Genomic DNA, 9,076 nt, shown 5'->3' with positions numbered 1-9,076 from the left:
TCCCATTCTCAGTTCAGTGGTTTACTGCTGGCATTCGCCTATGTATTTGCCATATTCTGGATGTGTCTCTCAGGAGAGATCTACATCCAGTTCCTGTCAGCCTGCACTTCTTTGCTTCATCCATCTTATCTAGTTTGTTGGCTGTATATATATATGGACCGCATGTGGGGCAGGCTCTGAATGGGTGTTCCTTCTGCCTATGTTCTAAACTTTCCCTCCCTTTCCCCACCTAAGGTATTCTTTTTCCCCTTTAAAAGAAGGAGTGAAGCATCCGCATTTTGGTCCCATTCCCAATCTGTTGGTTGCCATTTTGTCCTAACAATAGTGTCTTTTGCCTTACAGAAGCTTTGTAGTTTTATGAGATACCATTGTTGATTCTTGATGTTAGAGCATAAGCCATTGGTGTTCTGTTCAGGAAATTTTCTCCAGTGCCCATGTGTTCGAGAATTTTCCCCACTTTTTCTTGTATTAGTTTGGATGTATATGGTTTGATGTGGAGGTCCTTGATCCACTAGGACTTATGCTTTGTACAGTGTGAAAGAATAGGTCGATCTTCATTCTTCTACATATTGACCACCAGATGAACCAGCACCATTTGCTGAAAATGCTATCTTTTTTCCATTGGATGGTTTTGGCTCCTTTGTCAAAAATCAAGTGACCATAGGTGTGTGGGTTCATTTCTGGGTCTTCAAGTCTATTCCACTGGTCTTCTGCCTGTCTCTGTACCAATACCATACTGTTTTTATCACTATTGCTCTGTAATACTGCTTGAGTTCAGGGATAGTAATTCTCCCTGAAGTCCTTTTATTGTTGAGGATAGTTTTAGCTATCCTAGGTTTTTGTTATTCCAGATGAATTTGCAAATTGTTCTGTCCAACTCTAGGAAGAATTGGATTGGAATTTTGATGGGGATTGCATTGAATCTGTAGATCGCTTTTGGTAAAATGGCCATTTTTACTATATTAATCCTGCCAATCCATGAACATGGGAGATCTTTCCATCCTCTGAGATCTTCAATTTCTTTCTTTAGAGGTTTGAGTTTTTATACAGATCTTTCACTTGGTTAAAGTCACACTGAGGTAGTTTCATCAAGTTTCTCTCCATTTAGTTTAATGTTATCTATTGGTTGCTGTATATGGCTTTTACTATGTTTAGGTATGGGCCTTGAATTCCTGTTCTTTCCAGGACTTTTTTCATGAAGTGCTGTTGAATTTTGTGCATTGCTTTCTCAGCATCTAATGAAATGATCATGTGGTTCTTATCATTCAGTTTATATAGTGGATTATATTGATGCTTTTCTGTATATTATACCATCCCTCTATACCTGGGATGAAGCTTACTTGATCATGAGGGATTACTATCTTGATGTGTTCTTGGATTCGGATTGCAAGAAATTTATTGAGTTATTTTGTGTCAATATTCATAAGGGAAATTGGTCTGAAGTTCTCATTCTTTGTCTTTCTGTTGTTTAGGTATAAGAATAATTGTGGCTTTATAGAAGGAATTCGGTAGTGCTCCATCTGTTTCAATTTTGTGGAATAATTTGCATAGTATTGGTCTGAGGTCTTCTATGAAGGTCTGATAGAATTCTGAACTGAACCCATCTGGACCTGGGCTCTTTTTAGATGGGAGACTTTTAATGACTGCTTCTATTTCTTTAGGAGTTTTGAGGTTATTTAAATGGTTTATCTGTTCCTGATTTAACTTCGGTACCTGGTATCTGTCTAGGAAATTGTCCATTTCCTCCAGATTTTAAAGTTTTGTTGAATATAGGTTTTTGTAGTAGGATCTTATGATTTTTTTTTTAATTTCCTCCGTTTCTGTTGTTAAATCTCCCTTTTCATTTCTGATTTTGTTAATTTGTACACACTCTCTGTGTCCTCTGGTTGGTCTGGCTAGGGGTTTATCTATCTTGTTGATTTTCTCAAAGAACCAGCTTTTGATTCTGTTGCTTCTTTGTATAGTGCTTTTTGTTTCTACTTGGTTGATTTCAGCTCTGAGTTTGATTATTTCCTCCCTTCTGCTCCTCCTGGGTGCATTTGCTTCTTTTTGTTCTAGAGCTTTTAGGTGTGCTGTCAAGCTGCTGACATATGCTCTCTCCTGTTTCTTTCTGCAGGCACTCAGAGCTATGAGTTTTCCTCTTAGCACAACTTTCATTGTGTCCCATAAGTTTGGGTATGCTGTACCATCATTTTCATTAAATTCTATAAAGCCTTTAATTTCTTTCTTTATTTCTTCCTTGACCAGTTTATCATTGAGTAAAGCATTATTCAACTTTCATGTATATGTAGGCGTTCTTTCCTTATTGTTATTGTAGACCAGCTTTATCCCTTGGTGGTCTGATAGGACACATGGGATTATTTCTATCTTTTTGTATCTGTTGAGGCCTGTTTTTTGCATATATATATATATATATATATATATATATATATATATATATATATCAATTTTGGAGAAAGTACCATGAAATGGTGAGAAGAAGGAACATTTATTTGTTTTAGGACAGAATGTTCTATAAATATCTTTTAAGTCTATTTGGTTGATAACGTCTGTTTGTCTATGTCTCTATTTAATTTTTGTTTCCATGATCTGTCCATTGATGAGAGTGGGGTGTTGAAATCTCCTACTCTTATTGTGTGAGGTGCAATGTGTGCTTTGAGCTTTAGTAAGGTTTCTTTTATGTACATAGGTCCCCTTGTATTTGGAGCAGAGATATTTAGGATTGAGAGTTCATCTTGGTGGATTTTTCCTTTAATGAATATAAAGTGTCCTTCCTTATCTTTTTTGATGACTTTTGGTTAAAAATCAATTTTATTCGCTATTAAAATAGATACTTGAGCTTGCTTCTTCAGACCATTTGCTTAGAAAGTTGTTTTCCAGCCTTTTTCTCTGAGGTAATGTCTCTCTTTGTCTCTGATGTGTTTTTCCTGTAGGCAGCCAAATGCCTCATTATGTATCCAGTTTGTTAATCTGTGTCTTTTTATTGGGGAATTGAGTCCATTGATGTTGAGAGATATTAAGAAATAGTGACTGTTGATTCCTGTTATCTTCGTATTTGGAGGTGAGATTATGTTTGTATGCTTGCCTTCTCTTTGTTTTGTTGCAAAACAATTAGTTTTATGCTTTTTTTAGGGTATCGCTTACTTCCTTGTGTTTGGCTTTACCATTTATTATCCTTTATAGGGCTGAATTTGTAGAAAGATATTGTGTAAATTTGGTTTTGTCATAGAATGTCTTGGTTTCTCCATCCATGTTAAGTGAGAGTTTTGCTGGATACAGTAACTTGGACTGGCATTTTTGTTCTCTTAGGGTCTGTACGACATCTGTCCAGGATCTTCCAGCTTTCCTATTCTTTGGTGAGAAGCCTGGTGTAATTCTGATAGGTCTGCCTTTATATGCTACTTGATCTTTTTCCCTTATTGCTTTTAATATTCTTTTTTTGTTTTGTGCATTTTCTGTTTTGACTATTATGTGATCTGAGGAGTTTCTTTTCTGGTCCAATCTATTTCGAGTTCTGTAGTTTTCTTGTATTTTTATGGGCATCTATTTCTTTAGGTTAGGGAATATTTCTTCTATGATTTTGTTGAAGATATTTACTGGTCTTTTGGGTTGAGAGTCTTCATTCTCTTCTATACCTATTATCCTTAGGTTTGATCTTCTCATTGTGTCCTGCATTTCCTGTATGCTTTTGGCTAGTAGCTTTTTCTGTTTTACATTATCTTTGACAGTTGTATGGAATCTTCTGCTCCTGAGATTCTTTCTTCTATCTCTTTTAGTCTGTTGATGATGCTTGTATCTATGGCCCTTTGTCTCTTCTTTTGGTTTTCTATATCCAGGATTGTCTCCCTTTATGCTTTCTTTATTGTTTCTATTTCCATTTTCAATTCCTTCACCTGTGTGATTGTGTTTTCCTGCTATTCTTTCATGGATTTTTGTGTTTCCTCTTTAAGGGCTTGTTCTTGTTTACTTGTGTTTTCCTGCATTTCTCTAAGGGAATTCTTTATGTCTTTCTTAAAGTCCTCCATCATCATGATCAAATGTGATTTAAAATCTAGATCTTGCTTTTCTGGTGTGTTTGGATATTCAGTGTTTGCTTTGGTGAAAGAATTGGGCTCTGATGTTGCCATGTATTCTTGTTTTCTGTTGCTTCGGTTCTTGTGCTTGCCTCTCGCCATCAGATTGTCTCTGTTGTTACCTTGTTTCCCTATTTCTGACAGTCGCTTGACTGTCCTATAGGCCTGTCTGTCAGGCGTGCTGTAGAGCTGTTTTCCTGTTTTCTTTCAGCCAGTTATGAGAACAGAGTGTTCTGCTCTCAGGTATGTAGTCATTCTTGTCCACTGGCTTTCAGCTGTCCCTGTGGGTGGGAACCAGAAGGGCCTGCCCCTACTTCTCCTGGGTCCCTGTGCACATGGGGCCCAGATTTTGCTAGGCATTTTCTTCTAGAGTCAGAAATGTGGGCAGAGAGCAGTCTCCTCTGGTTTCCCAGGTGTGTCTGCCCCTCTGAAAGTATAGCTCTCTCTCCCAGGGTATTTGGGTGCAGACAACTGTCTGACTGGTCTGTTCAGATCCGGGTGCTGTCTGTTCTTCAGGGCTCCTGAAGCTTTACTGCCCCTATCTTCCTGTTCCCAGAGGTCCTATACAGTTTCCTCTTGGGCCAGGGATATTGGTAAAGGTGGGCAGAATTGGTGGTCTCTCCTGCCCTGCAGTCTCAGGATTGCCCACACATCTGGGCGATCAGCTCTTTCCCATGGGATTTGGGAGCAGGGATCTGTTGGCTGGGATCAGCAAGGTTCAGGCGCCAGCTAGAAACTGGAAGTGTCAGGTCCCAGAGGAATTTTGCCTCTGTGTGTCCTGAGTCCATGAGGCAGGTCACTTGGAGCAGAAACGTTAGTCTTACTTTTGGTCTCGGGACTGAAGTCACTCCTTGGGCTCAGTTTCAGCTCTCCATGAGGGCAGCAACCAAAAGGGCTGCCCCTACTTCTGGGTCCCTATGCACAGGAGGCCCTGAGGGCATGACACTGGGTGTTTTCCTATAAAGTCAGAAATGTGGGCAGAGAGTAGTCTCCTCTGGTTTCCCAGGCATGTCTGCTCCTCTGAAGGTCTAGCTCTCCCTCCCACCGGGTTTGGATGCAGGGAGCTCTTTGTCTGGGTCTGTTCAGATCCAGCTGCAGTCTGGACCACAGGGTTCCTGAAGCTTGACTCATGATCTTCATCTTACATAGTCACTTATCACTAATGATTTACTGTCACAGAATGGTCAGACCTTCAGAGTGTGAAGGAACACTTATCATTTCAGGATACGACTAATGTTTCTCTGGACTTTAACACTTTTGTCTGCTTGCTTGCTTGCTTGTTTTCAAAAGTCCAGATCTCCATTTTTAAAAATTTGTTTGGTGGGCGAGCAAGTTCTACCTTACTTGGAGAATGCAATCCTAATGATTTTGTACTGTCATAAATGTCCAAGTCTATATCTGAAAGCCATTTATGACTTTGTGACAGTGAGAACATATTTGTCTTAAATGCTTTCAAATTTAAAGTAGTTTTATATTTGTACATAAATTAACATTTATTATATTTATTTAGTTTTACTACCATAGCATAATGTCAAATATTTTAAGTTACCACATATAAATGAATAATTAAGTAAAACAAAACCCCCAAACAACTAAATAATAAATCCCAAAACCAAAGAGTAGGAATAATTGTGTACACCTGTAATCCCAGAACAAATAAATTTAAGTCAAGAGAATTAAAGTTCAGGGCAGGTTGCACTACCAAGCAAACCTGTTTTAATCTCTAAACAAGAATGAAAATATTTAATTTCTCAGAATGGAAAGAATGATATAATTAACATTGTTTGTTCCAAGAGTAAAAACTATTATATTTACAAACTTCAGCATTTTTCTTTGATTTTGTAATGAGTGTTTGAAAATAAAAGTAAATTTGTGGAGTTAAAAGGAGTTCAGAGCATATTAATGGTGAAAAATTATGTTTTCAATATCTTCTTAATATATGTGGCTGTGTGTTATATGGGTCAATGAGAGAGTGCTATAAGATGTTATGGAGCAAATAGTGCACTCTTTTCTAAGAGTGGAAAGTGTATATTTGGTTTGTAGGTTGCAATCCAAGACAAAACGGAAGACAGGACTTCGAAACAGAAACCAATGAAGGATCAGTACTTGCTGGGTTGCTTGCCTTGGATATATTGGCCTCCTCTATTACACAGCTCATGCCAACCTAACTACTGATGATTGTGCCCAAAATGAGCTGGGACCGGCTTCTTCAATTAGCAATTAAGAAAATGCATCAGAGGTGTGCTATAGAGCATTCTGATCATGGCAGTTCCTCAATTGAGATTACATCTACCCCTGTACATCTAAGCTTTTGTCAAGTTGGCATATTCCGACCAGCCCATTCCATTTCTTGTTAAATTGACATACAATTTCCTTTCCTGTTTATCTCCTATATATAATATTAACATCATGATATAAAAAAGCATAATTTAGAAGTCTTACTGTCTTAAGCAAACCTATCACATAAAAGTTAAAATGGTTTTTTTGCATTATTATTATTATTATTATTATTATTATTATTATTATTACTTTTTTTTTACATTCCAGTCATTGCCCCCCTCCTGGTCTGCCCTCCAACAAACCCTCATCCAATTTCTCCTCCCTCATCTCCAAAAGGATGACTCTCCATCCCACCAGACCTCTGGGGGCCTCAAGTTTCTAGAGGTTTGGGTGCATGTTCTCCCACTGAGGCCTGAGGAAGTAGTCCTCTGCTGTCTGAGGCCTCGGACGAGCTAGTATATGGTGCCTGGTTGGTGTCTCAGTGTCTGAGACATCTGAGGTCCAGGGTAGTTGATACTGCTGGTCTTTCTATGGGATCACCTTCATCCTCAGCTTCTTCCCGCCAGTTTCTTAACTGAGAGTTTCTGCAATGTGAATGCAAGTTATTTATTCCAATATGAAATGAAATAAGACAAAGCTGCAATCAGATCAAAGAAAAATCATATATCACCAGAGTAGAAATTCAGTGTCTAATACCTGCTGTTCTTAACACACACTACTTTTCTCTTTGGCTCAGACCACCTTCATTACACACTGGCTACATACTTGGTAGTCAATGGTATGGGAATCTCCAATATGCTGGGCTCTCCACTGCAGCTGAGCCTGTACCTTCACCTCCAGCTTCCTCAGGATTTTTCAGGGACTCCCATCATGTTATGTGCTTCACACCACCAACTTTTCTCCATGACAATTTTAATCTAGCACTCTCCCTTGAATCTAAACATGGATCTTCACTAAAAGCTTCTGCTAGCCTTTCTTTGCCTTCTATACATTCAGAAGTAGGGCTATGTCTAGTATTTTAGACACTACTACTAAGTCTGTTTTCTACTTTGTGATGCAAGCTTGGCTGTCTCTTGGCTACAGGTTCTGTGCGATGACCCAGGGAAATACTATTCAGAAGATTTCATTTCAATATTTCTTTCACAACAGCTAATATTTCAGAGCCAACTAACAAGCATCCATTGTCCCAGGGAAATCAGAATACATTATTTTCAAAGATTCTTAATATTTTTAGAACTCTAAAGAAATTGATTTTTAATTATTTTAAATTTCAATTTTATTAAAAGTATTTATAAAACTTTAAATATTGCATGAATGGCACTGATAATCATATAGTGACTCTCACAGTTCCTTTTGAGAAGTTGAGTCTCTATCTTCTGAATTTTTCTCAACATTTTTATCCCCAAGGCTCAAAGAAAAGTGCTGTAAGCTCTCAGCAGTCAATGTCTGCTCTCCAGGCCAAAGTTATAAACGCCTTCATAATTCTAGAAAGCAACATTATCAAATCTAGAACACTAAAGTCTCTGCTACTATCACATATTCTTGTGTTTTCATATACTGTATATGTTTGCGTTTTCTGTTGAAATAAAACACTATGACCAAAAGCAACTTGGAGATATGGAAATTAATTTAGCTGATAGATTACAATTCATAATCAAGGGAAACCAAGGCAAATTTAGGAATGCTTCTTGTGAACTTGCTTTCCCTAGGTTGTTCAGCTCTCTTTCTTATACAGGCTATGTTCATCTGCCTAAGAATGGCACAGGAGGAGGGAAGTGACTCCTCCCACATCAATTACCTATCAAGAAAATGTTTCACGGATATATTGTAAGGTCAGTCTGGTGGAAAATATTTATTAAGTGATGTTCCTTTTTTCTCGGTATGTCTAGGTTTGTTTGTGTAAATTTGACAAAATTAACCAGCACAACAAATATAATTATCCTCAAAAATATCTTTTCTCTTCTAAACTTGGTGTAAATCATTTTTTACACTTATAGAAAACATGGAATGTTTAGCAATGCTTCTTGTATTAGTAGATGATATCCTTTACTTCAAGTTCATCTTAAACCACATCACTTGATAGTTATCATGTGATTTTTCTCAATGTGGTATTTTCATAGAACTTAGCACAAATATTTATTAAATCTTTAAAATATCTCCTTATCATCTGTACATATATTTTAAGTCATTCTTTTAATTATTAAATGTATAATTTCTTTGAATATAAATAGATCCAAAAGTTATATCACGATATAATCTACCTGTAATTTTTCTATTTATTTGTAGATATTTTAGTTATGTTAGGTATAAAGAATATAATGTTGGCCAGCAAGATGAAAGTGTATGAAATCTGGACATCTCAGCAAAATATTCCTATCTAACGTTAAACAGGAAAAAGGGAAAATCATTGTCTTGTCATTTCATCAGTGTTTTACATAAAGAAATATTTTAATACAGCAGTCACCATTTAGTTGTGACTCTTAGTCTGAATACTAAAATATTATGTAAAAAAATAGAAGAATATGGCAATACATCTGGGTTGGTAATGATATTGTCAAACATCCATAATACCTTGGATTCTCTTATAATCTGACAATAAATGTTTTATCTCCTAAGTGTATGTGTGTGTGTGTGTACCCATTATTTATTGCAGAATAATTAATCATACTATATTCTGTGACATAAAATAGTAATTTGATACAGATTAAGATTTCTGAGAACAG

The sequence above is a fragment of the Rattus norvegicus genome, chromosome 14, assembly GCF_036323735.1.
Source record: "Rattus norvegicus strain BN/NHsdMcwi chromosome 14, GRCr8, whole genome shotgun sequence".
In the NCBI taxonomy this organism is placed as follows: Eukaryota; Metazoa; Chordata; class Mammalia; order Rodentia; family Muridae; genus Rattus; species Rattus norvegicus.
This window is presented reverse-complemented; position numbering follows the sequence as displayed.